This window comes from Protopterus annectens, chromosome 2.part1 (genome assembly GCF_019279795.1).
Source record: "Protopterus annectens isolate FY-2018-M chromosome 2.part1, PAN1.0, whole genome shotgun sequence".
In the NCBI taxonomy this organism is placed as follows: domain Eukaryota; kingdom Metazoa; phylum Chordata; order Ceratodontiformes; family Protopteridae; genus Protopterus; species Protopterus annectens.
Window position 1 is genome coordinate 905,042,260 of NC_056729.1, and position 27,490 is coordinate 905,069,749.

Below are 27,490 nucleotides of genomic sequence, written 5' to 3' on the forward strand. Positions count from 1 at the left end.
TGGTTTTTATTAGGGAGAATGTAAGTTGGTGTGCTGTGTAGTCATTTTTATGATAGATGTGAACTGAGATTTTAAAACATGCTTATTAAACAATAGGATGTATTTAAAGAAAACCTGCAAAAAGAACTGTATATTAACAGGCAGAATGGCTGTAGTCTGTGTTCCATCAAATACATTGACGTGTTCTAGAAGATGCCAAACTTAGGTTCTTCAGCACAAGACTAATTCCATTTCAGAGTGTTGCTAATGCTGTCTCCCAAACTGGGTATGCAAAAGTAAAAGAGGAAGTAAGACAGACTGCCCAGTACCGCATATCTTGATCAGAAAAAAACGTTTTTCCATTATTGGCATGGAGGCAGAGGTGTTCAACATTTCATGTGTGCTATGCTTAACATACGTAATTTGATGTACAAAGATATTTAGAAATAGATACTTATAAGCAAATTTTTGTAGTATTTACCTTTTTTGTCTTACACATATCCCCTGTTTCAAAGAATCAAATATTTTGTTTTTCTTTTCTTGCAAGGAATGTCACGTATGGCAATTTATTTTGGATGATATCCAAGTTCATTACCGCAGCAGAAAAATACGTACAAACGCTGATGGAAGTGGTGAGAAGATCAAAGAATGCAGGTTAGTAACTTAACAGAAAAAATGTATTTTTAAACAGAATGATGCTGCTTGATAGCTGTAGTAAATGCCCATGAGTTATGTGCTGTAGAGGTGAACGCAATGATTTATTGTGATCCATATTACTTAAGTTCACTCTCATGAGGCAGAAGCAACAAAACTGCAGACCTTTGATGAAATGATTATTGAGCACACAGTTTAATGGATAAAGAAATGTTGTGGATAAGCACAGTTTTATAGCTGCTCCGGGAGGGGGGGGGGGGTCAGCACTAACAGCAACCTTGATGTGGTGGCATCACCCAACTCCTAAATATTCTTACTCTGAGGTCTCACCAACTTGGAGTAAATGGAAATGGTGATTTTGTATGAATACAAATGTTCCTCTTACTCTAAAGTTGTACAACGTTGATGTTGTATTTTAAGAGAACAGGGTATGGAGTGAAATCCCCACAATAGTGGTGCAATCCTCTTACAGTTAAAAATTATTAGATAGTCCATTAACTGCTATTTTGACTTATATGTAGTATTTTTACATGGCAAGTGGTGCTTGTTGCATCTTGTTATGACAATAATAAAATATGCAAATCATGATTTCATGTGCAGTCTAGAGTAAAGGCCACCATGGGTTTCCATCTCCTGCATATACAACTAAGTTAAACATACTTTGGTTCTGCTTACTTGTTTTACATGTTTAACAAATCTGGCAAACTCCATTAAATACTTTGCATTTGTCATTAAAAGGAGTATCATAGATATGAGGTAAATGGTAAATGCTCTACCCCGGACTAAAGACAACTTGTAACTCCATTAAAACCTACCTATCCAAGTATGATGTCTTATATTTTAACAGCTATGTATTAATAACACTGAAAAAGTGTGCATCTTATGGAATGATATGGTCTGTGCATCTAATGTTGTAACATGTACTTTGCCATTAGTTTTGTATGTCTTGTTTTGCTGTATTTGGAGCTTTTCTGCCCGGGCATCTGCTGAAAATGGACATGTATCCAGTCGGACTATCCCGGTCAACAAATGTAAAATAAATAAATAAATTTGTGTTTAAAAAGTTTTATGATCTGCCTGCCCCTTTTTTTCAGCTGATGCAAAGATAATACTGCAATTGTTGCTTTATCTTATGATAAAATAGTGGTTTCATATGCAGTATCTGATGGTAGTGAGAATCTGTTTGTTTTTTCATTTATTATCATTTATTGTAGTAGCACAAGTGGGCATAGAGGAGGTAGCCATAACTCCTGGAACCCAAACATTTCATCAATATATCTTCGATCATGTTTTTACTGTTTACACAGACCACAAATAACTGATCATGTAAAGGAAACCTGTTCCACAAATGCCTTCGCCAAAATTACAGCTCTTGAGAGTGCTTTAGAAAACACATGAGTATTAGAGTGTCTACAAACCACAAGTTGTGTGAATGCACTGATCAGATGACCCATTGAAGAAGAGCCTGTAGCTGCAGACACCACTGGAGAAATACTGGTGTTAGATATTATGAACAGTGCAGTAGTGTGTATTCAATGAACTTAAAACTTGACCGCCAAAGATATAATTACCTCATAAGTTTATGTATTGTCAGTCATTCGTCTCTAACGCGTACAACAACAAGGCCTGGCGTTTTGTTTAGATGATTTAATACATAGAAACACATCAGGAGGGATAACAGCATCTTTAAATATGAATGAACTAGTTAACAGACAGATCTTACATACATAAATGCTTACATCTCAACAGCTTACTACAAAGTGGCAGTCTAGCTTACACATGCTCAGTATTTATACACTTGTGCAAGCAATTGGATAGCTTCTTAAAGGTATATACACACATATTGATCTACATCATCCCTCTTAAAAAAGATTGCCCTTTATACAAAACAATGTGAGAGATAGACATGCTCATGTCCAAGTTACTTCATACCTGTTACAGGATTTAGAAATTCAACCATATCTCCTAACATAACAGTCGGGAACAAATTTAGCAACAGGGGCAGTCTGAGGTGCACAACTCATATCAGAAACTTCTGGATTCATCGCAGGAATAAAATTGTCCTCTGAAACGTCCTCTGAAATTGGAACACTGGACAACTTACTCTGAGATAAAGAATCTTTCTCACAGGCAATGTGCTGTGGTATAGGCTCAGACACTGGTCTCAAATGTTTCCAATTCCACCTAAAGATTGCTCCTTCTGATTCTATAATGTATGATCTCAGTTCTGGAACAATATTCTTCATGACACCAATCAGATCATAACCTTTGGATGTTTGCATCCTTACCACATCTCCCTCTTGTAATGGATTGAATGGTTTACTGGTTTTATCATAGCAGGACTGATGGGTTAAGCGCTTCTTCAAAAGATTGTCTTTCACTGATTTTGGCTTTGACTGATTTGCTGTTCTTGACACGTGGAACCAACAGTTGACTGCTGATTGGTAATGTGGTTCTGGTTTGTCTCGACAGAAGTCTCTGAGCAGGTGAACCAAAATGTTTATCACGAAGAACATTTCTGAGATTCAAGAGATTCAGGAAAACATCACTATTATTGTTTTGACTTCTGAAGTAACTGTTTTGCACTTTGAACCACATGTTCTGCCAAACCATTTGGCTGCAGGTGCACTGAACTACTTGTGACATGAGTAAAGTCCCATTCCTCAGCAAATCTTTTAAACTGTTGGCTTGTAAACTGTATCCCAATGTCAGAAATAACTTTGCGTGGACTCATACACCGTAGTCCAGAAATCTGGTTAAGCTGAAGTTGTTTCTTCTGTTCATGTGGCTTTGTACTATTATCCACTGAACAAGATGAAACTGCCCTGTCAATGGCTTGTGACAAAGAAGGGAAAAATCCTAGTCCTCTTGCCCTTCTTTTGGTAGATTCCTGGGTGCCCATGATGCAAGATTGTAATGTACTCTGGTTGCAAGGACTTTGGGACAATTACTTTCAGACTATTCATTACGATACCTTTGTCAGCCAAAAGCTCATCTCTGTATGGAAAATAAGGTTGCACTTCTGGAGGTAAACTAGATTGCTTTGATGGCCATCCTTGATTGATAAAGTGGTTGAGCCTTTGTACAACTGGAAACATGGCTGTGTGATATCTCAGCTCATCAAGACATGTGGAAGAAAAATTTCTCACTTCCGTAACTTCAGAATCAAGGTTCTCATTCTCGTGCTGCCTGTGGTGTTTCTAGGCAATCTGGGTGAGTTATCAGCAAGTTAAAGGAGTTTGCTTTTCTTGTAGACAAGATTGAAATTGTACTTTTGCAATCTCAGCATTATACATAGCAGTCTGGCTGGAGCTAAATGCATTGGCTTTCTCAAGATAGTGACTGATGGTTGGTGGTCTGTTTTGATCTGGATAAGCCTACCATAAACATAATCATGAAACTTTGAACATGCAAACACAATTGCCAAAAGCTCTTTTTCTACCTGAGCATACTGCATCTCAGTTTGGGTAAGAGTTCTCGATGCATAGAATACAGATTGATCCTCTTGCAGAATGGCTCCAGCAAGACCAAATTTTGAAGCATCACAGGAAAGTGTAACTGGTTTGTAAACATCATAGTATCTGAGTGTTGGTGGACTAGCAATTCTGCGCTTCAGGACATCAAATTCTCTTTGGTCTTACTTTAACCAACTCCAGGATGCACCTTTATGTGTCACCTCTCTGAGTGATGCTGAAAGTTGGCTCAAGTCTAGAATGAACTTGCCTAGGTAGTTGACCATGCCAAGAAAACATTGCAGGGCTTGAATGTTATCTAGTGCTGGCATCCTGAGAATGGCTGTTTGCTTAGATGGGTCTGGTCATAGGCCTGTACTGATAAATAATTGACCAAAATAAGTAACTTCTTTTAGCCTGAATTTACATTTGTGTGGGTTGAACTTAAGATTCACTTGATGTGCACGTTCTATAACTTTTCTGTGGTTTCTGTCATGCTCAGCTTCATCACAACCTCCTACAAGTATGTCATCTACTATAATACCACAAGGACACCCAGAAAAAGTTTGCTCCATTGCACGTTGAAATACTTCACTCGCAAAATTGATCCCAAATGTCATTCTCAAAAATCTGTACCTGCCAAACGGAGTACTGAAAGTAGTGAGCAGTGAGGATTTTTTGTCAAGATGAATTTGCCAAAATTATCTCTTTAAATCTAAGACAAAAAAATAGTGGCATTTGGCATCAAGGCTGTGACATCTTTGACTGTGTGCATTGGATGATGAGGTCTTTTTAGTGCTTTGTTCAAATCTCATGGGTCAAAACATATTATGATGTCATTTGAGCGTTTCTTATGAGCTACCACCATGGAAGATACCCATTCAGTTGGAATTTCAACTGGACAAATGATACCTTGTTGCACCATCTTATCTAACTCAGCTTTAACTCTGTCCTGCATGGCTACTGGAACTGTACGTGCTGTCCTGATAACTGGACTGACCTCTGGATCTAACTTCATGGAGTACACAACTGGAAGTTTGCGTAGTTTGTCTTGGAAAAGATCAGCATAGGTAGAAAAAATGCGCTGGGCAAAGTTATAGTAGTGATCTTTTAAGTTAACATGATGAACTTCCTTATTAAATGAAAGCTGTCCCATTTTCAAACTGTCTCTGAGCCCTAATACTGACTGGACTTGCCTCTTGACCACATAAAATAATAAGTCGTAGCTTCTTCCAGCAGAGTAACATGAAAGCATTACTGAGCCTTCAGTCTGAATTTTTTCACCTCCATAAGCAACAAGCTTCACACACCTTGCCAGATCAAGCTTTTCAACTTTACACACTCTAGCAAATGTTTTTGCTAGCATAACATTGCACATGGAACCTGTATCAGTTTTGAGTTCTATGGGTTAGCCATTTATCTGAGCAGTACAAAATACTTAATTCTTTGCCTTTAAATCTACTGCATTGACCATTTTATGAAGCACTGACATACAGTCAACATAAAGAGCACAATTGCCACTGTCTAACTGATCAACACATTTCTTAAAATGTTTCCATTTAATAAAAAAATGTGGGCCTTTTGATTTACAAGATCTTTTAAAATGATCTCATTTATTGCATTTGTGGTATTGTTGACCAAAACTAAACATTTCTCCCTTTTAGATTTATTATTTTCACCACAATTACAACAACTGGCAATGAAAATAGGTTAGGGTCCATGCTTTACATTTGCTGACTCACTCTCACTCTTATACTTCACTGAGACTGTGCAACTTCCAGAGTTTGGCTTAGAACTTGCTAGAAAGCTCTTGGGTTTACCACTGAGTACTGCTGGGGTTACAGCTGCCATGTGCTTGAGAGTGTTTATTTTAACCACATGCTGCATACTATCAACATGAGCTTTATCACTGAGCCTTCTAGAGCCTTTCTCATTTCTAAGCATATTTGTGTGCTTTTCTGTCAGCTCAGGTATCTGACAAACCTCAATGGCCTTATTCAAAGTTAAGTCACTCTCACAAAGCAAAATCTTTCTCAAAGCATCATCTTTTATGCCACACACATCTGTCCTTTATCAGCTCATCCATTAAGTCACCAAATCTGCACACATTAGCTTTATTTCTCAGGTCAGTTATATATGCTGCAAAAGTTTCACCAGGCTTTTGATCCCTTGTGTAAAATAAGTGCCTTTCCATGGTAACATTTGTCTGGGGGTTACACATTTCTCTAAGTTTACGTTTTAAGCACTCTGGGTCCTCCCTTGACTCGGCCACTATAGCAACATGTCAGTTTTCTCCCTCTCCTGTAAAGATATTAGGTGCATACACAAATGAATGCTCCCTTTTTATGGCTTCTGACCTAGCTAACATAAGTAGAATAAATGCCTTTCTACGGTCATCTTTATCAGAAAATGCAGCCTGTATGAAAATGCTGTACTCTTGCTCAAGCACTCTCCATTGGTTTTCGAAATCCATCTGCCATGGCCAGAAAGTATACACAAACACACTGAAAATATGGCCCTTGTAATTATGTGTAAACAAACAGTTCTGTGAGCTTGTAATAACATTGAAATGCACAATAGACTCTTCAAAACACTTTACTTCGAGAAATTTGCTCTGTAATGGCTGTACTCTGCAAAATAACTTTACTGTAACACTGCACAAACAAGCAACCACTTTATACACTTCTGATAACTCGGATATCTTTGTGTCATCCGAAAACTATACATGCTTTGCAAAAATGCAGTCATCTCCCTTTATTTTATTTATTTTATGCAAGTCAGACTTTATTTCAAACATTTTCCATAGTAATTTGAATATTTTTATCAATCTCATCCATATCGCTTTATGCAAATACTATTTAGAGCATTCAGTATGCCCCATTTTTTATGAAAAAGAAATAATGCTGAGCAAGTTCTAATATCTGAAATACATTTCTGACCTGTTTTGCGAAGTTTGTACATTTTGGGATGATCCACTCGTGTATATTCCTCCAGCTCTAAGCAAGTGCCTCTAGTGGTTTTAGCCAAGCTGTCTCTTAACTTCGTGCCCTTTGGACATGCCAGTTCTGACTCCATGTCCTTTAGGCATGCCACTTCTGGCACCATGTCCTTTAGGCATGCCACTTCTGGCACCATGTCCTTTAGGCATGCCACTTCTGGCACCATGTCCTTTAGGCATGCCACTTCTGACACCATGTCCTTTAGGCATGCCACTTCTGACACCATATCCTTTAGGCATGCCACTTCTGGCACCATGTCGCTCGTTCATCTCTAACACATACAACATGTAGGCGCGGGGTTTCATTTAGATGCTTTAATACATAGAAACACATCAGAAAGGATAGCAGCATCTTTAAATACAAACAAACTAGTTAACAGACAGACCTTACATACATACATGTTCACATCTCAACAGCTAATTACAAAATGGCATTCTAGATTGTATGTGCTCAGTATTTATCGACTTGTGCAAACATTTGGATAGTTTCTTAAAGGTATATACACACATATTGATCTACATGTATTAAAAGGTTGATGCATAATAACTGGGTAAAGGGTTATGCTATACATCGCCTTAAGTGTTAGAAATAGTTATGTACTGTTTATAGCGAGCCTGAGAGCTCCTCTGCAAGGTTGTGCTTTACTACTGGCAGTGTTGTGTCAGAGTAATTAACCAGATCATGTGTGTTTAATATCCTCAAAAGTCATCAGATAGCAGGTGGGCCATATTGACCCATTCCTCAGAGAACTGGTAAGTGCTTGTTCAGTAGGGATGGGTATTAAAGACACCAGTATGTCTACTTTTCAAGCAAACATAAAAAAAAACCTAATGCAAACATTTAGTATACACAATAGTCCACAATTAATACTTTGTTTCAATGGATATAGTTTCAATATTTGTAGGTTCACTCTTTTTCATGGTTCGGGTGGCCACGGTGGTGCAGAGGTTAGCATTGTCGCCTCACAGCAAGAGGTTCTCTGGTTCGATCCCCAGCTGGGGTGCCTTCTGTGCGGAGTCTGCATGTCCTCCCTGTGGTCACGTGGGTTTCCTCCGGGTACTCCGGTTGCCTCCCACACCCCAAAGACATGCTGTAGGTGGATTGGACCCTCTAAATTGGCCCTAGGTGAGAGTGTGTGTGTGTGTGCCTTCTGTGGAAGTTTGGGCGCTGGGCTGACAACTCAACATCGAAAAACTCCACTGCCAATCATGAGGGGACAGGTGTTCCGCTGTGGCGACCCCTAACCGGGAAAAGCCGAAAGAAGAAGACTCTTTTTCATGGTTCCTCAAATGATCTGATACTGTTAGATGACACTGTGAAGGAAGTGATGGGGAAACTGAATAAAGGACCTCTGATAAATATTTATCTAGACCATTCACAAAAGGCAGCACCGTAATGACATTGCCTTTTTGAAGATGTTAACCATGCTTCACAACCGAAGCCATGATCATCAATAAAGTTAAAGACCTCATTAATGGAATCTTCATCAATGAAGTTTCCCAAAGTGTAAACAGATGTACTTTGTGCCTTTAATATTTACAGTACTTTGTATCCACAGCCAATGTCTTTAAGGATCAGCGAGTATTAATTAAGAAAAAGTAGATTATTTGGAATCATATGAAAATGGTTAAAAATTGCACAGTGAGTATCAGCAGTATAATCTCTACAAATCTATTATCAAGGTCAATACAGATCCCATGCATGTTGTTCATGTCAGAGTAATAGATGAATAGAACTCTGTTCTTGATTTATATAGTAAGTGAAAGAAAGTATCCAAAGGAGATATACTAAGCTAATATCATCTTGGAAAGTCTTGACATACTTTGAAAGACTGAAATGTTTACTACCTTTTTCTAAAGTTTATCAATCTTTTTAGAGGTCATCTAGATCTGGTCTTTAAGATGATGCATGAGGTGGAATTAAAAACACACATTATTCATTCTATTACATCCTTACATAATAATCATCTACTGTATAATCATGACAAGTTCAGACTTATGAAATGAGAAGCTGTAGCTTAATTTCATTTGAAAAATTTGAACTAGATTACCATTATGTATAAAGCACTCTGACTGCATTTAGCATGTTAACGTATTAGATAAATGGGTAGGAGAGGAAGACTATTGCTTTACTGACTTAGAGATGGTATACCAATGCCTTTCATATCCAGACACAGTAACACAAATAACAAAAGTATGGATGCAAGATTGCTAAAGCTGCTTATTACAGAACTGCAACTCAGTTAATGACAGGATTCTCTCCTATCAAAATGTGTATGATGTGATGGTTAAGATCCACACTTGATTTCCTTATACAGACCGTAAAGGAAAAATCCAAAACAATAAAAAAAAAGTTAAGAAACAAATGTCTGATAAAACATAAACAAGAGATAAGAAGCTTTATAACTCATGATGAAATAGGCTTCATGCCTCATGAGTGGAGAACAGCAACAGTCATCCCTCTGCACAAATTATCAGGAAATGATCAGTAGTGATATAGTAAATGTCCAGACACTTGAACCAACCCAGTTTGGATTCATCAAGGGCAGATCATGCCTACTCAACCTGGTCAACTTCTTTGAGAAGGTAACCAAAGCAATGAATGAGGGCAAAATTGTTCATACTGCCTACCTTGACCTGGCCAAGGCATTTGACATACAACCCCACTCAGGTATTGTTGACAAACTCAAGAAGATAGGTACAAACTCGTATGTCACCTGGTGGATTGCCAACTGGCTCACAAACGGGACCCACAAAGTTAGAATTGGGGAGTCTACAAAGAGGCCAGTCATGAGTGGAGTCCCTCAGGCATCAGTTCTTGGACCGCTCCTTTTTAGCATTTACTTCTCTGAAGTCAGGGCCAATGTTATTGGTCTCTGGCTGACTAAATTTGCAGACGATTGCAATTTAGGAGCTGTCATTGAATCCCACATTGACACAAATGTTCTCCAAGAGGCCCTGACACAGACGAACAACTAGTGGTAGTGGACTAAAACTAAATGTCAAGAAATGCATAGTAGTATCCTTTGGGAAGACATCCACCCCGGTTACTATCATATTGCAACATATCCCTTAGAGGTGACCCAGTAGTCAGGAACTTAGGAACACACATAGATAGTAATCTAGCCTTTGACCATCACATGTCTACAGTAGTGAGGAAATCATTCTATGGTGCACAACTTATAAACAAAAGTATGGCATCTAAGCCCATGGAAGTCATTGTTCCACTATATTCATCATTCATCAGATCTATCATTGAATGCCCTTTTGATATATACCTAACTAGGCGTATCCAACAATTGGAATGTCCACAGAGGTTCCTCACTAAAAGAATACATGGCATAAGTAAAATGTCCTATGCAGACCGCCTCAAGACCCTATCCCTGTATTCTGTTTCCTATAGGCTTTTGAGGGGAGATCTATGCCTTTCATACAGGGCATTGTCAGACCCCACTCTGATGGACCTCCTGCATATCTGTAAAACAAACAACATCAGAATTACCCATTACAAATACTATATAAATAGGACCTGCTGGAGAGACAGGTATGTATCCCAGAGATTACCCCATCTCTGGAACAGGCGCCCTGTCCATGTGAAACAGAGTTTCTCCTAACCCAATTCAAGTGCAAGTTTTACAGTTGGATGGGGAACAGGAAATTCGTCCTTGGTTTGGCACCTATATCTCTAATGGACACAGGCCACCTGTAAATGTTTCAATGCCAAGCCCCTGCTGATATTTACCAAGAGTATCAGAACTTGTCAGAGATTTGGGATGCATAGCTAGGCTAAAAAGGCCCTTGTGGTTGTTAGTCTAGTAAACACCTAGGCACCTATGAAGCATGCATCTGGAAGAACAGTTATGAACCTAAAGGAAACCCAACTGAACCTGGAGCAGTGCAGTATCAGGGTCTTAATCGATGTTAATCTCTGCAAATTCATCCTTTGAAGAGAATTGTAGAGCAAATAAACGCTAGATTCCCAGGCAATTACCAGTTTATGAATCATAAATCCAGCAGAAGGCTTCACAAGCAGTACAGAGAATTAAGTACCTGTTATTAGATACAAATGAGCAAATGACATATAGGTGGAGGTTATGTTTGAAGAAACTGTAGCAGCATCTGTTATGAAGGATGGGTGACCACAAATTCACTCCTGGGGTAGTGCCTATGTCCCTTCTGGACAGAGGAAGTTATTATTAACTACCATAGACCCTTACCTCTGTGAACTTCACTCACCTAACCACCGACAACTGGGGCAACGTGGGATAAATATGCCTAGGCTTGTAAGGGTTGTAGGGCCGTTAGCCTAGTAACCTTCTATGAACCTATAAATCTATAGGTGTTCTTTGAAATCTTAATATTTACTTGTTAACATCTAGTTTAGGCATTCTGCAAATGCAGAAGAAAACCCAGAATATGCTGTTTCTGTTCATTTTAAATGTCAAGACAACTGTTGTTTTCATTTCTCTTTACCTATATATAATAAAACATGTGAATGTTTGTATCCATTGCTTCCATTGTTTCCTTGAACTTAAAGTGTGTGTGTGTGTGTGTGTGTGTGTGTGTGTGTGTGTGTGTGTGTGTGTGCGTGTGTGCGTGTGTGTGTGTGTGTGTGTGTGCGTGCGTGCGTGCGTGTGTGTGTGTGTGTGTGTATATATATATATATATATATATATATATATATTTATATATATATATATATATATATATATATATATATATATACACACATCTATAAAACTTAAAGTGTGTGTGTATATGTATATATATATATATATATATATATATATATATATATATATATATATATATATATATATATATATATATATATATATATGTATACACTCTTACACACATAAAGAGGTTAGCATAATTGTTAAGGTGCTTACCTTACAAACACAAGGTGCAGGGTTTGACTCTCACATGGGGTAACTGGCTAGGCTTAAAATAGCCCACAAGGGCAGTTAGCTTAGTACTAATTTATGAACCTTATGAACCTATGTGATGTCACATCATACGGTAACGCATGGAAAGGCCCAGGCTTCATAACAAAGGCTGTACAATAAAAATTCAAGGACCTGGAGACCATTTCTTAGTCTTGGTCACCTCCACAGAAATAAAAACGTTTTCCTAAATGATAGTGTTTAACTAGGTTAGACAAAATGTTAAGGGAAGGCCAGAAAAGATATACCATATTGGTGCACGAAAACTGTAAAAAGAAGTTCAGACTTCTGCATTTAATATATTGCCAGGGACTACTGAAAATGGCAAAAAAATAAAACTTTAATGCAGTGCAGGAAGGCAACACACATCTAAGCTACAGAAACAAGCAATAAGCAATAAACAATAAGCAAGTCTGAAAGCATTCCAGGAGAAAAAGTTAACTTAAAGCCTGAACCGAAAGCCAGAGTCATAGTGAATGACTATGTAAGAGGAAGTACAAAAATGGTTAAGATGGTAAGAGAGTCAAAAAGCAAATATAATAGCCCCACAGTATTAGCCCCCAAAATCCAATAGAATACTCAGGCTCTGTATTGATACTAGGAAGTTGAAGAGTCTCAAAATTTGACAGTTACACAGTGCCTATGGCAGATGAACTAACAGGAAGGTTAGAAAAAACAAAATTCTTGACTACATTAGATCCAAGAGATACAGCTGAAATGTAGGAAAAGACAGTCTTTTCAACCTCAGTGGGCTCATGCCAGTATACTGTTCTTCCTTTTGGATTATATCGAGACCTGGCAAAAAATCACATTGTGGTATATTATAATGCAGCAAATATGCAGCATTGTTAAGCACCTTTCTTATGTCAGGAATGCATTTAACAAAGTTGCCTTTCCCAGTTTCAGAGCATAATCATAGTGCTCCATGTGTTACATTGTATTTATTTCTATTATACTCCTGTCATCAGGATTAAATGTTCACTCTGATCTTGTAATCAACAAGTTATGTACTCTCTTCATCTGGTAGTAGTAAGATGGATCTGTGAACAGCAAAACAACCACAAAAAACTAGTCATTCTGGTCTAACAGTGATAGTTTACATAAGTAATGGAACTTGACTATATTTAGCACCAACCAAAATGAAAGACACAGAATATCCACTAGCAGTTAACATGAATAATGAATACTTTTAAATAAAAGTTAAAAACTAAATAAGCCATAGAACTAATCTGCAATAGTCCAACAAAGAAAAGGCTCAAAGTACACAGTTAAAGCCCAACCCACATACTAATGACATTTTAATAAGTTAAAACAGAAAAACATAAACTGACAATACGAGGTATACAAAGGCAAATACCTAACTTTCAAAAAATTGCACAAAATCACCTCTGAAACTGAAGGAAACCTGAAAGAATGTTCTAGACTGGAAATAACTTACTCCCCAGAACTAATCCATAGTAAAATAAATCATGAAGTATTAAAGTTTAAGAAATAAAAAGCTATGAAAACATCCACCAGCATAAGGAAAACTGTAGAAATAAGGAAATGGCGAACAATTTACTTAAAAAAGCCTAAACAAACAGCGAAACGCAGTCAATTTTTCAAATTATATATATATAATATATAAATACGTAATGCCACAGATGAGAACAGTAAAAAATGTAATTAAAATTTATTCCTTTTGTTTTTTTTTCATCTATGCACTTTGCCGTCTGGTGTTTAAAGATTCATAATCCACTGTGGCACCAGCATTCTGGTCCCACCAATTAATTTTTGTAGTTTGTGTTGTTTGTAAAACAAATTCAAAAAGTTGTATTTTACTTACATTCATACTACTGAGTATAATCCATTTTATTAGCTGATCAGAGGCATAGCATGAAAGGTTATGGATACTTGCTGCACTGTCTCAAAAGTAATGTCAGCAATGGAAACAGTAGATTTATTTGGGCCATGGATTAATACAGTAGTTACAAAGTTTTTATTAAGGCAGCAGGAAAACTTGTGTGATAGACTCCTCAATTGACAGGGAGGATTATATAGCATCATCAGTGATCATGTCTTTGCAGGTTGTCTAAATAGCATCAGTACCCTCCCGAAGCTCCCTAAACAATAGAAGAGCTGATAACCGAACTGTATGCCTGAATCGTATTGTCCTTTTATAGCTAACAGAAAAGGTACAGTGATGCAACTTCCCAAAGAAGGCATTAACACATACCATGTGCTAAATATTATCAGTGATGCTGTTAAAAGATGTGAATGCTGAGGTAAAAGAACTCCAGGGTATGTCCCATATTGGTGAATGGTTTGTAAGGCTTTGAGCAAGCTGGCAGAGTAATTTTGTCTACTTTATGTTGAGAGAAAGAGAAATATATTAAAACAGAAACAGACTTTCAAACTTTGCTGCCCTGCAGAATTGTCTAAACCAGAAAAAAGTCAATGATAGGCACTGCAAATTCATCATTGTCATCTAAGTCAGGCAACAGGTTCCTTAATAGTTGTCCTTTAAATAGATTTATGCAAGACTGAACAGATCTCTAGCAATTATGGGGTTTTTTTTGCAATTGTAGTGAAAGTCAATATTTGGTGGGGACAAAAGGAATATAAGCAATTAGTCTGAAACCATGGCGTACCTATGAGTCTGAAACCATGGCGTACTTATGAGTCAGAAACCATGGCGTACCTATGAGTCAGAAACCATGGCGTACCTATGAGTCAGAAACCATGGCGTACCTATGAGTCTGACACCATGGCATACATATCAGTCTAAAACCATGGCATACCTGTGAGTGTGAAACTATGGCATACCTATGAGTCTAAAACCATGGCATACCTGTGAGTGTGAAACCATGGCATACCTATGAGTCTGAAACCATGACGCACCTATGAGTCTGAAACCATGGTGTACGTATGAGTCTGAAACCATGGCATACCTGTGAGTCTGACACCATGGCATACATATCAGTCTAAAACCATGGCATACCTGTGAGTGTGAAACTATGGCATACCTATGAGTCTGAAACCATGGCATACCTGTGAGTCTGAAACCATGGCATACGTGTGAGTCTGACACCATGGCATACATATGAGACTAAAACCATGGCATACCTGTGAGTGTGAAACCATGGCATACCTATGAGTCTGAAACCATGGCATACCTATGAGTCTGAAACCATGGCGTACCTATGAGTCAGAAACCATGGTGTACCTACGAGTCTGAAACCATGGCATACCTGTGAGTCTGATACCATGGCATGCATATCAGTCTAAAACCATGGCATACCTGTGAGTGTGAAACTATGGCATACCTATGAGTCTGAAACCATGGCATACCTGTGAGTCTGAAACCATGGCATATGTGTGAGTCTGACACCATGGCATACATATGAGTCTAAAACCATGGCATACCTGTGAGTGTGAAACCATGGCATACCTATGAGTCTGAAACCATGGCATAAAACCATGGCATACCTGTGAGTCTGACACCATGGCACATCTATGAGTCTGAAACCATGGCATACCTATGAGTCTGAAATCATGGCATACCTATGAGTCTGAAACCATGGCGTACCTATGAGTTGGAAACCATGGCGTACCTATGAGTCGAAAACCATGGCATACCTATGAGTCGCGTACCTTTCATCATGCACAAGAAAACAACCAATAACTTGGGTAACAACAATTTACTGGTGAAATACAGTTTCAGAAATGTTGATAAATCACTGTGTTTGTCCTTGCTTGGTTCCATTTTGAGTGAAGGATGAATTTTGTCTGCAAACCTATTGTTGCACAAATTATTTGCATTCCTATGAACAACCATGTCAAGAACATTTTTGAATTTTGTAGGGCAGCCACATCTATCCAGGCCTTTCCCTGAGGATGCTTGTTTAATATAGTCATAGGCCTTTGCCCGCCATGTTGATAAAAAACATGTACACGCCCTGATTTTGCCCCTTTTCCTTTGCCTATCATCTATCATTTCATACTGTTTGCCAGGAAAGATAGCCTGAATCAGTACTAAGATTCCAATGAAATTTCTTACAAGATGCAGAGATTGTTCAAAGCAATATGGATGAAGATTTTCCTGTCTAGTAGTAAGTAAGGAGTACTTCAATAATTTATTTGTGACAACATTTTGTCTTTCTTTAAGATGTCAGGTATATTGACATCATCCCTCTCAACCTCTTATTGTAAGAATTCTGGAGAAAGCCAAAAATAATGGGGAACAAAGGTCCCAAAATAGGGAAGATTTTTAAATACTGCTCTTATAAACTTAGAAAGTTGATAGAATAAAATGTTCTGTATTTGCATGTATTTCTGAATGGTATGAAGTCTAAAACTGAAATGCGTGCCTTTATTTACTGATTTCAATCCCCAATGATTTGCCAGAGAACCACAAATTTTAAGAAGAGCAGACCAAAAGTGTCAGGCAAAAATCGGGACATTGTGTGAAAATCTGGACAGCTGAATGGTATGGTTAACATTACTCATGTTCTCCAGGCTTTTCTCAATGTACTAAGTATGTATCATACGTGTGCCCTTCTTTTGGATTCTCTTGAAACAGACTCAATGTCTTTGACATATCTTCTGTAATGAAGACCTGACATTAAATTCTCAAACCTTCATCCACAGCAGATATGTATGCTGTGACGCTTACTAGCAACTCATGCACCAGGGTTAAGGCATGTGCTCACAACCATGTTCCTCAGGTTTTGATTCCCAGTCAAAGAATCTTTTTTAAAAGTTGTATTAAGAGATTTTATGATAGCACAAACCTTTTAGAATAAATTCCCTTAGTTTTAACTGCACACAGAGACATAAAGCCCAAGAAGTTCAAGCGTTTTTGAAGAATGGAGGAAGGAGAATAAATGAGAAACCCATTTCAGAGGTACCTAATATACATTTATGCATGTTATGAGTACTTGGGTTCATAGATTAATACTTGGCTAACTGGCCTTGTGGACCATTTTAAGCCAAGCCAGTTACCCCCTTGTGAAAATCAAACCCTGCACCTTGTGTATGCCAGGAAAACACCTTAACCATTATGCCAAACTCGCACATTAGAGAGTACTGGCATAGTAATATTTTCTTTCACAGACCTACAGAATTGGGTTCAGCCAGAGGGACAAATTGAAGAGGAATCAAATAGAAATAATCTAAGGAATGCCCAAGTCAAAGTCCTATGCTGGAGAGCCCTGTAGCACAACTCCTTTCTACAGTACTTTGTACATCTGGGCATGAAAACCATAATCCTGCAGTATAAATCATCAGGCAAGGTTAATTCCTGCACCATGCAGTAGAGGAAGCACCTATAATAACATTAAAAGTAGATCGGTAAGTTTGATGATGCATAAAGCAATGCTGTTAACCAGCTATTTGGACAAAGATTGTTTCAGTTCCAAATGCATATAATGACTAGCAGTGAAAGAACTGAACAGTTGATCTGTTTGTATATGTAACCTTAGGAAAGCAGAAACAAGATAATGATGTACATTTAATATCTGAGCAAACAGAAAGCTGCATTCAGAAGAACTGAGAAAAAGCCAATTCACTTACTGCTTCCAACAAAGGTATAGTCATCAGGAAATTAGAGTTCCTGTGCATCTGTAAGAGAGTACCCATCATTACAGGAGACTTCCCTGTAGCCCTGAAATGAGTGTACTTGTCACTGTTTTTCAAAATCTACTTGCCGAAGTCCTGATACTGGTGTTTCCATGAAACTTAGACATTTACAAGAAGTGAAATGATTATCAAGGGATGGAACCATACCTCTGAACATCTCAGAAAAAAAAATCTGGACAAAGCTGAAAAATAGGGATAGATTGCAAATATTGCTCTTATAAACATAGAAAGTTGCTAGAATAACATGATTTGTGTTAGCATGCATTTTCTGAAGGATATGATATCTGAAACTCAACTGTATTCACCTATTCAGTGACTTCAGTTCTCAGTGATTTACCAGATAACCACATTTTTTTGAGCAACAGACTGAAAATATGAATGAAAAATGTGGACATAACACCAAAATCTGTGCAGTTGAACTATGGGTGGCTTTATTAAGGAGTGTTTGCAAAAAATTACGAAAAAATAGGACATATTTGTTTGTTTATAATAATAATAATGCAAAAAAAGAGTGTGATGCTGTCATGTTGGGGGTGGTATATTCAAACAGTGGGAGTTAGTAAAAACTGATAGTAAAATATAGTGGGTAATGTGAAGACATTCCGAGACACACATTATCTTTTGGCAAGCAGTTATAACTATTACCTATATTTTCATAACTGCATTAATTCCATAAAAGTTGTGTGACCTACAGTTAAACAGATTGTGCCATATTATGCAAAACATTAAGGCTGAAATATTGTCACTAATACCTGCTGTCTAACACAAGCAGTTTTGTAGATTGATATTGTTTTGAAATATTGTGAAATTATTATATGTGCAATTTGCATAGACTTTGCAATATCACAAAACAGCAGTATGCTATCCTATTTGTCATACATCATTAAGTACTTGAACAGGTGAAAAATTCTATCACTGATATCTTAGACCTATCTTGCACACTTATATAGCTATATCTCCTTGTTTTTCCATAACACTAGTATTTTTGGTAAACAAAATGCAGATTTTCTTTCATACATATGCAGTATAAAATCAGAAACTATAAACAGACCTTTATGGATAACACTGGTGTATAGCTCATTGCCTGCTTGTCTACCATAGAAGTATCATATTTTATATTTTTGTAACTCGCACCATTTCTCAGATTTAATAAATGAATTGAAATGTGTTTCCAGTAGAGCATTTTGTAAAACAAGTTGTTTTCTGGCTGAGAATAACTCAGGAAGCAAAGTTGTTAAATACCCTCCTCCTGTTGAGGATTAAATGAGTTAATTGAATGAACTAATCTGAGGAAACGTCAGGTAACAACTTTAGCAAGATTCATCAATATGGAGCCCTTCTCAGTAAGGAATATCAAACGGGACTCAACACATCATAGCTTGTTGTTGTGGTATTCTGTTGGCTGCAGGAATGGCCATAGGAAAGAGTAAATCTTCCTGAGTGGGTGCTTTGATAACTAAAACATTTAATGAGTTACTCCTAGACCTTCCAGTCCACCTTTATGATACCATATTCAGGAAACTAATTAACAGCAACACCATTTTTTGCTGCGTTGTCACAGATTAATATGTTGCATTTTTGCATAATAATTGTTGTGCTTTTCTCCAAATACAAGCTGATGAGTACTCCAGTATTTGTGCAACTCTGGGTCACATTTTAAGTAAGAAGGGTTTGGTGGTCTACTTAGAAGTAGATCATAAGAAAACTGCAAATAAAGGTCAGGGGAAAATGTGTTTTTTTAAGAAGGTTAAAGTAATGCATCATATTACAAACCGGGGACGCTATTTGATTAGTTTAAAAGGAAGAAATGGTGGATGTAAGTAAGATGAATACATTCACAGAGCAAAGCCATCAGGAAAGGTCAGAAACATAGAATATCTGATATAACTTAATTTGAAAAATATGGAAAACAAATCTGTGCCTGTCAGTGCCTGTTGTTCCCCAAGCATTCAACTTCCAGTCCCCTTATATGTCTCCAATCCCTCACTATCTCCACTGTCACAAGTGACATCTTTCTAATGATGCTTTGGAAAGTATCTAAGTCTCTGTCTAGCTTGGGAAAATATTATAATTATTATTATTATTATTATTATTATTATTATTATTATTAATGTTGTTATTAATTGTGTTCATTTGTTATCCAGATAACCCACTAGGCACAAGTGCCTATTTATTTGGATGATCTTAGACAATACTCTGGTTATGTGACTTGCATATAAAATAGACATACAGTGACTGAGGGAATCTAACCTAGGACTACACTATGAAACTCATTAGCAACTACTAGCGTTAATCATCAGTGTGAGGATGCCAGAAGGCCACAGGATGCTTTTCAGTCTGTGTGATCTGGAGTGCCTGATAGATTACTAAGCAGTGATGCCTGACATTTACCCTGAGGTCTTGGTGTATAAAGTGACACTTATTTAATCATATAGACTGCTGTTGATTGTTACAGGGCATAAAGATGCCCCACTCTGACAAAAACGTTAAAACTAATCAGTTCAGTCACAACTGAAATATCATTAACCTGGGAACTGCTTCACAGAAACTTTAGTTATTAGTAGAACTTTAACTAGCTGTGAAATAAATATCAGGCACAGTTTACATTTGGATAAATTTGGTTAGTTATTTCTTTTGATAACATTAAAAAAGTGTTTGTTATACACAGCAAGCTCTTGCCTATGGAATAAATTTGCACTGGCCATCTGGAATGATCTCAAGTTTCCCGAAACAATGAGCAAAGGACATGAACAAACGAGTGACAGGCTTCCTTGACAGTCTGTGCAATTCAAAACAGTAAAGGAATACATTGCATATTTCCGAGTGAGTGAAAAATGACCCAGGATCTTCTCCAGAGGGATCAGTTCTCTGGCCCTTGATCAGACCTGGCTTCTGTTATAGCAGCACTGTTCAGCCCTAGTGGATACAGCCTCTATTCCTTCCCCCATTAATCTGTACAAGCCCGTCGCTCCTGACACATACAATTTATCTCTTTGAAAATCCATCATTTCTGATAAAAGGGAAAATCTTCATGCTACAGTGTCCTTCCTTATTGACCTAACTCAGACGCATTTTAAACTACAAACAGCTCACTCTCTCACCCAGACTTAAAAAAGAGAATTTAATTCCTCCTGCAAATTTTTAAAGTATGTCACCCGAATAACATATCAGTTGTTTGCTGTTTGATGAAACTGTAAAGTTATTCTCCAAAGGTACTTTTGCAGATTTCTGAAGAAATTTCTTAAATTAGTTTCACAGAAACTACAGATCTTCAGTACTGTGGTGATGAACATTTTAAGCTGTGTATGTGTGATGCAATCTAATTATTAGGGAGTTAAACACTTCAGAAATTTATCACAGGTCCCCGCAGCCTTGAAGCAGCTAACTTTGTATGTACCAGCTAATCAGTAGTATATGCTTTGTTTCTACCCTTCACTCAAAAAAGAAGTGATATCAAGACCTCACTGAACTATTTCAACTCACTTATAACCGGAATAACAAATCTGGCAAATAAAGTAATTTAGCGGTGATGGTGCTGCGGTAGCGCTGTCGCCTCACAGTTAGACGTTGCCCGTTCGATTCTCAGTTATAGCATCTTCTGTGTGGCGATATGCGTGAATGGGCATTCCTTCGTTGAAGGCTGTGCGTTATGCCCAGCAAGCCAGCATGTAAAACTGTACTGCCAATCATTAGCGCACCGGAGTTTCGCTGTGGCGACCTGGAGCAACAGCAAAGTGAATGACTGATTAAACCAGGAGTAGAGATTTGATTATCTGAATGTCGATTATCAGAAATGTCAATTATCCGAACACAGCCTTCCACAGTTTTCGGGTAGGAAGCATCATAAAATCTGAATATGTAAACGTTATACGTATTCGCTTGTGAGTATTTTTTGAGGGTGTACAATAATATACTATACCATTTTGTACTTGCAGTTTATTTGCTTTATTTTTCTTGTTTAATGTTAATCAAAAACATTTTTAGAAGTTTTTTTTTTATTTGTTTCAATTATATGTTTGATTATCCGAACAGTTTGATTATTTGAACTACCCTAGGTCCCAGTTAGCTCGGATAATTAACTCTCTACTCTATATAGATAACTGGCATACCAGTTCTGCGTAAATCTAAAAAGGAGGCACTGCTTTTATTTATCTCTTCTATATAAATATGTAACAAAGAATAGCAATGAGCAAAATCCAGTTGAAGAATGCTTGCCATTTTTTTTCAAAGCAGTATTAAAATGTTTTATTTAGATTTTTTATATGTTTTCCTCAAAGTAATAGCTGGACAAATATCCGCACTGTCGCTTACTTGTAAATGTTATTGTATGTTTTGGAGAAAATATATGCATTTTTTTTTTCCTTTTTAAACACCCTATATGGAAATTTATGTAAGAGAATTTGTCACTGCTGATTTATACTACAGTATGGAAAACGTTTCATAACTAATACGCATAACTTAAATTTGTTTGCATGGCAGAAATGGAGGGTTGTTATAGTTTACCGGGGCTGCCAGTATATGAATATAATGCTAGCTTTCAGAGCAAAACATATTAAAACTAAACAAGATACGAGGCTGCATTTGTCTGTTTGAATGGTAGTTCATAACTGATGATTTTTACCACTGAGGGTAACATTTTTATTACCATACTGTATGAGTTATTGTCTATGTAGTGCACAGGACAAATGTCCTTTGGAGTAATTAAAAATAAAGCATGGTGGAATGGATTTTAAAGAAGACATTTGTGTTATTTCTGTGATTTTCATAAGACATTGGTTGAAATGTAACTTTGAAGTATGGTTATTAAAACATTAGGAAGGTTGTGTTATTATGCATGTCACATTCAGTGCATAACTCAGTTTTATGTGGTATTGTGGGGGCATCCCTATGTCTCATCAGGCGTAGACTGGCTGAAGTGCTATCTGGTCAAGTTCAAATCTGAGGAGCTAAACTCCCTTATTGGTGCAAGTTTAAGCATGCAGCAGCAATGATTTATTTATTTTGTAAGGTGTATCCCTTCTTCATGTTTGTACAACTGAGAAGTTCATATATATAAGCTCAGAGGTATGGTTCATGGGCTGTTAGTAAGTTTATGACCAAGAAGACCATCAAAAACCTCAGTCACTTCATCCAATAGTAGGGGGGAATAACAGTGTCCCCCATTAAGTACTCCTTCAACACATAAACTTTGAGGTCAGACATCCAGTCATCCAGACCATTTTAAAGGTTGCTAGGGAAGTACTATTTTTAAGAGGTAATGGCAGCTTATTCCAGAAATGGGATGTACATTGGGTTAGATATCGGTCATGCCACTTGATGTTCTTTATATAGTAGTAAAAGTTTAGGTATCTAGATTGGAAGTTTGCTTTACTACTGGTCCTCAGGTGAAGGAGTTCAAAAAGTGTTTGGTTGTTCATACCTTGGAAACATACCATACGTTGCAACTTTTCCCTCTAGAGGTATGAACAAAGCAAAAATAATTAGGGAAGTCCACAAGCTCAGGATATTTTGCTGGTACTATTAATTTAGAACTTCTCAAAATAATGTCCAGATTTAGGAGGGCTGGAGTAAAGGTTTGAGAAGAAATTAAGGGTGTTCCTCTAAAATATGGACACTTGGGAGGTATGCTTGGAAGGCTAAGCAAAGATCACCCCTTAGGAGTACTTATGACACTGAATAGAGGGATGGTGCTTTTAATATATCAGAGTAACAAAGGCTACTAAGACGTGAGATCTTTCTGATGAGGAAGCATTGAGTTCTGTCAAGCTGGTTTCCTTGCTTAGCAAGTTATACATTGAATGGTACACTATATTCAATGATGGACTTAATAAGGAATGAAAAAAGTTGGACTATAAATTTTTTGATACAATGAAGAATAACTTGTGAATGACAGAATGATTTTCTAACCACCACAGAGATTTAGTGGTCAAGGGAAACATGCTATTAACATACATACATACCCAAGTCCCTGATGACCATATCAAATTTAAGTGGAATGTTATGTATATGGAAAGCAGTAGTGATGCTAGAGTTATCAAAGGAAACAATGCTGTATAGTTTGCTATCAGGGATAATCCCATGATTATTAGGCTAAGCACTTGTTCGGTCTGGCCATTGCAGGAGAATCTGAGTATCAGAATAGGACTTGGTACCCTCTACCGGTTTGAAATCATCACCAAACTTGGTTAGCCATAGCCCCTTGATTTTAGCTTTATGTCACAGAAATAGGTTTGTATGTGTTTACTAGGCTAATGACCACAAAAGCCTTTTTAAGACTAGAAATGCATCCCAAATGTCTGACAAGTTCTCATACCCTTGATAACCGTAAGCAGGGGATTGGAAGATGAAACATTTACAAGCAGGGGTCTAGAATATGAAACATTTAAAAGTTTGCTCTCTCCATTAGAGACATAGGTGCCAAACCATGGATGAATTTCATGTTGCCCATCCAATTGTCCAAGTTGCACTTGAATTGGGTTAGGAAGGAACTCTGCTACACATGGATGGGAAGCCAGTTCCAGAGACAGAGTAATCTCTGGGATATATACCTGTCCAGCAGGTCCTATTTATATCACAGGCAAGGTTTAAGTCTTTAGAATGGGTAATTCTGCTGCTTCTTGTTTTTGTGGATATGCAGGAGGTCCATCCGAGGCGGGGTCTGACAATGCCCTGTATGCCAGGCATAGGTCTCCATTCAACAACCTGTAGGAGACAGAATACAGAGATAGGACCTTGAGGTGGTCTGCACAGGACATTTTACTTACACCCTGTACTCTTTTAGTGAGGAACCTCTGTGGACATTTCATTTGTTGGATATATCTGGTTAAGTGCATACTAAAGTCGGCATTGTACTCAATGATAGGTCTGATGAATGCCAAATACAATGGAACAGTGACTTCTTTGGACCTGGATGCCATACTTTTGTTTATAAATTGCACAACATAGAATGATTTCCGCACTACTGTAGACATGTGATGGTCAAAGGCTAGATTACTGTCTATGTGCATCCCTAAGTCCCTGACTACTTGGTAAGGGGTGTATTGTCGATATGATAGTTACCAGGGGTGGATGACTTCAAAAAAGATACTATTATGCATTTCTTGGCATATAATTTTAGTGCATGGCTCTGGCACCAGTTCTTTTTCGGTGCCAGCTCTTCAGGGAGAACATTTGTGTAAGTGTGGGATTCAGTGACAGAACCTAATTTTCAATCATCTGCAAATTTATTTAGCCAGAGACCATTGATATTGGCCTTGGCTTTAGAGAAGTAAATGCCAGACAGCAGTGCTCCAAAGACCAATCCCTGAGGGACTCCACTTGTAACTTCCCTCTTTGTAGAGGTGGACTCCTCAGTTGTAATTTCCTGGGTCCTGTCTGTGAGCCACTTGGCTATCAGCTGGGTGACATACAAGTCTGTACCTAACCTCTTGAGTTTGTCAACAATGCCCAAGTGGGGTATTGTGTCAAATGCATTAGCTAGGTCAAGGTAGGCAGTGTGAACCATTTTACCCTCATCCATTGCATTGGTGACCTTCTCAAAGAAGTCCACCAGGTTGCATAGGCATTACCTGCCCTTGATGAAACCAAACTGGGTTGGGTCCAGTGTCTGGATGTTTACTATATCATTATTTATTATTTCCATGATAATTCTTTCCATGGCTTTGCATATAAGACTAGTGAGGCTTATAAGTCCAGGATATGTAGATGGCACACCTTTGAGCAGAGGGATGACTGTTGCTGTTCTCCATTCATGAGGCATGAATCCTGTTTGGAGAAATTCCAGAGGGCCTGATAGGTCATGTTTCATACTATTTAAAAGGCATCCTGGGATATTGTCAGGGCCCATTGATGCATGTTCTTGGCCTTAGAGAGAGCATTAAGGACCTGTTCCCTAATGATAGCAGGGAGAGTTATATTTGATGGTATTTCCTGAGGGAAGTTTGAGGGGGAGAGTAAAGCTGGAAAAGTTGGAGCTGAATTTATTGACCAGGAGGTTTGCTGTAGCTTCTATTTCAGTATAGGTGAGTCCATTTACAGTGAGCTCTGCACAGAACTGTGTATTGTTTTTCACGTTGTGGACATAGCAAAATATTGTCTTGTGGTTTTCCTTGGCTTCGGAGGCTAACTTTACCTCAGATTTGGCTTTGGTGGACTTTATTTGTCCTCTGAGTTAGATAAGTCTGATGAGAATGCTTTTATCCTGCTGGGTGCTGCACCTGCTAATTTTTGCCATGATTTTCTTCCTTCTGTTATACAACCTATTGATTCTGTGATTCCACAAGGGTGGCTTGTTTTTGAGTTAGTTCTGTACTTCCTTCTGGTTGGTACAGCTGCCTGTGTGCAGCTATTAACATTCTTGTTTAGGGTTTCTGTGAATAGTTCTGCATAGGCAGCAGTGCTCTCAGGATTTATGGAGCCTTGACATTTTTCCAGGTTATCACTTAATAGCAGGAAGTTAGCCTTAGAGTAGTTCCTGAGTATTCCAGGTTTTTTCCTGGGGCTCAGGTTTTATTTTTAAAGTGTAGTCTAATCTTACCAGGATTGTTTAATGAAATCTTGAAAAGTGAGAGGATGCCTGAGGAATGGAGAAAAAGTGTATTGGTACCGATTTTTAAGAATAAGGGTGATGTGCAGAGCTGTAGTAACTACAGAGGGATTAAACTGATCAGTCACAGCATGAAGTTATGGGAAAGAGTAGTGGAAGCTAGGTTAAGAAGGGAGGTGATGATTAGTGATCAGCAGTATGGTTTCATGCTAGGAAAGAGCACTACAGATGCTATGTTTGCTCTGAGAGTGTTGATGGAGAAGTACAGAGAAGGTCAGAAGGAGTTGCATTGTGTCTTTGTGGATTTATAAAAAGCATATGACAGGGTGCCTAGAGAGGAGATGTGGTATTGTATGAGGAAGTCGGGAGTGTCAGAGAAGTATGCAAGAGTGGTACAGGATATGTACGAGGGTAGTGTGACAACGGTGAGGTCTGCAGTGTTAGTGACGGATACATTTAAGGTGGAGGTGGGATTACATCAAGGATCAGCTCTGAGCCCTTTCTTATTTGCAATGGTGATGGACAGGTTGACAGACGAGATCAGACAGGAGTCCCCGTGGACTATGATGTTTGCAGATGACATTGTGATCTGTAGTGAGAGTAGGGAACAGATGGAGGAGACCCTGGAGAGGTGGAGATATGCTCTAGAGAGAAGACGAATGAGGTTCAGCAGGACTAAGACAGAATATATGTGTATGAATGAGAGGGAGGATAGAGGAATGGTGAGGATGCAGGGAGTACAGGTGGTGAAGGTGGATGAGTTTAAATACTTGGGATCAACAGTTCAGAGTAATGGTGAGTGTGGAAGAGAGGTGAAGAAGAGATTACAGGCAGGATGGAGTGGGTGGAGAAAAGTGTCAGGAGTGATTTGTGACAGACGAGTACCAGTAAAAGTGAAAGGGAAGGTCTACAAGAGGATAGTGAGACCAGCTATGTCATATGGGTTGGAGACAGTGGCACTGACAAAAAGGCAGGAGTCAGAGCTTGACGTGGCAGAGCTGAAGATGTTAAGATTTGCACTGGGTGTGACGAGGATGGACAGGATTAGGAATAAGTATATTAGAGGGTCAGCCCAGGTTGGAAGGTTTATAGACAAAGCCAGAGAGGCAAGATTATGTTGGTTTGGACATGTGCTGAGGAGGGATGCAGAGTATATTGGGAAAAAGATGCTAAGGATGAAGCTGTCGGGTAACAGGAAAAGAGGAAGGCCAAAGATAAGGTTTATGGATGTGGTGAGAGAGGACATGCAGGTGGTTGGTGTGACAGAGCAAGATGCAGAGGACAGGAAGAAATGGAA

At 38.2% G+C, this 27,490-nt stretch overlaps 1 protein-coding gene across 9 annotated transcripts in view; it reads left to right on the forward strand.

Annotated features, from left to right (window-relative positions):
* Nucleotides 1-27,490, forward strand: part of TENM3 (teneurin transmembrane protein 3) — a 3,803,041-nt gene that overhangs the window by 1,138,217 nt on the left and 2,637,334 nt on the right. For all 9 annotated transcript variants that reach the window (XM_044062527.1, XM_044062530.1, XM_044062531.1 and 6 more), the window contains one exon: nucleotides 527-633. The gene's annotated coding sequence lies outside the window, so the exon portion shown is untranslated. The remainder of the gene's footprint in view (nucleotides 1-526; nucleotides 634-27,490) is intronic.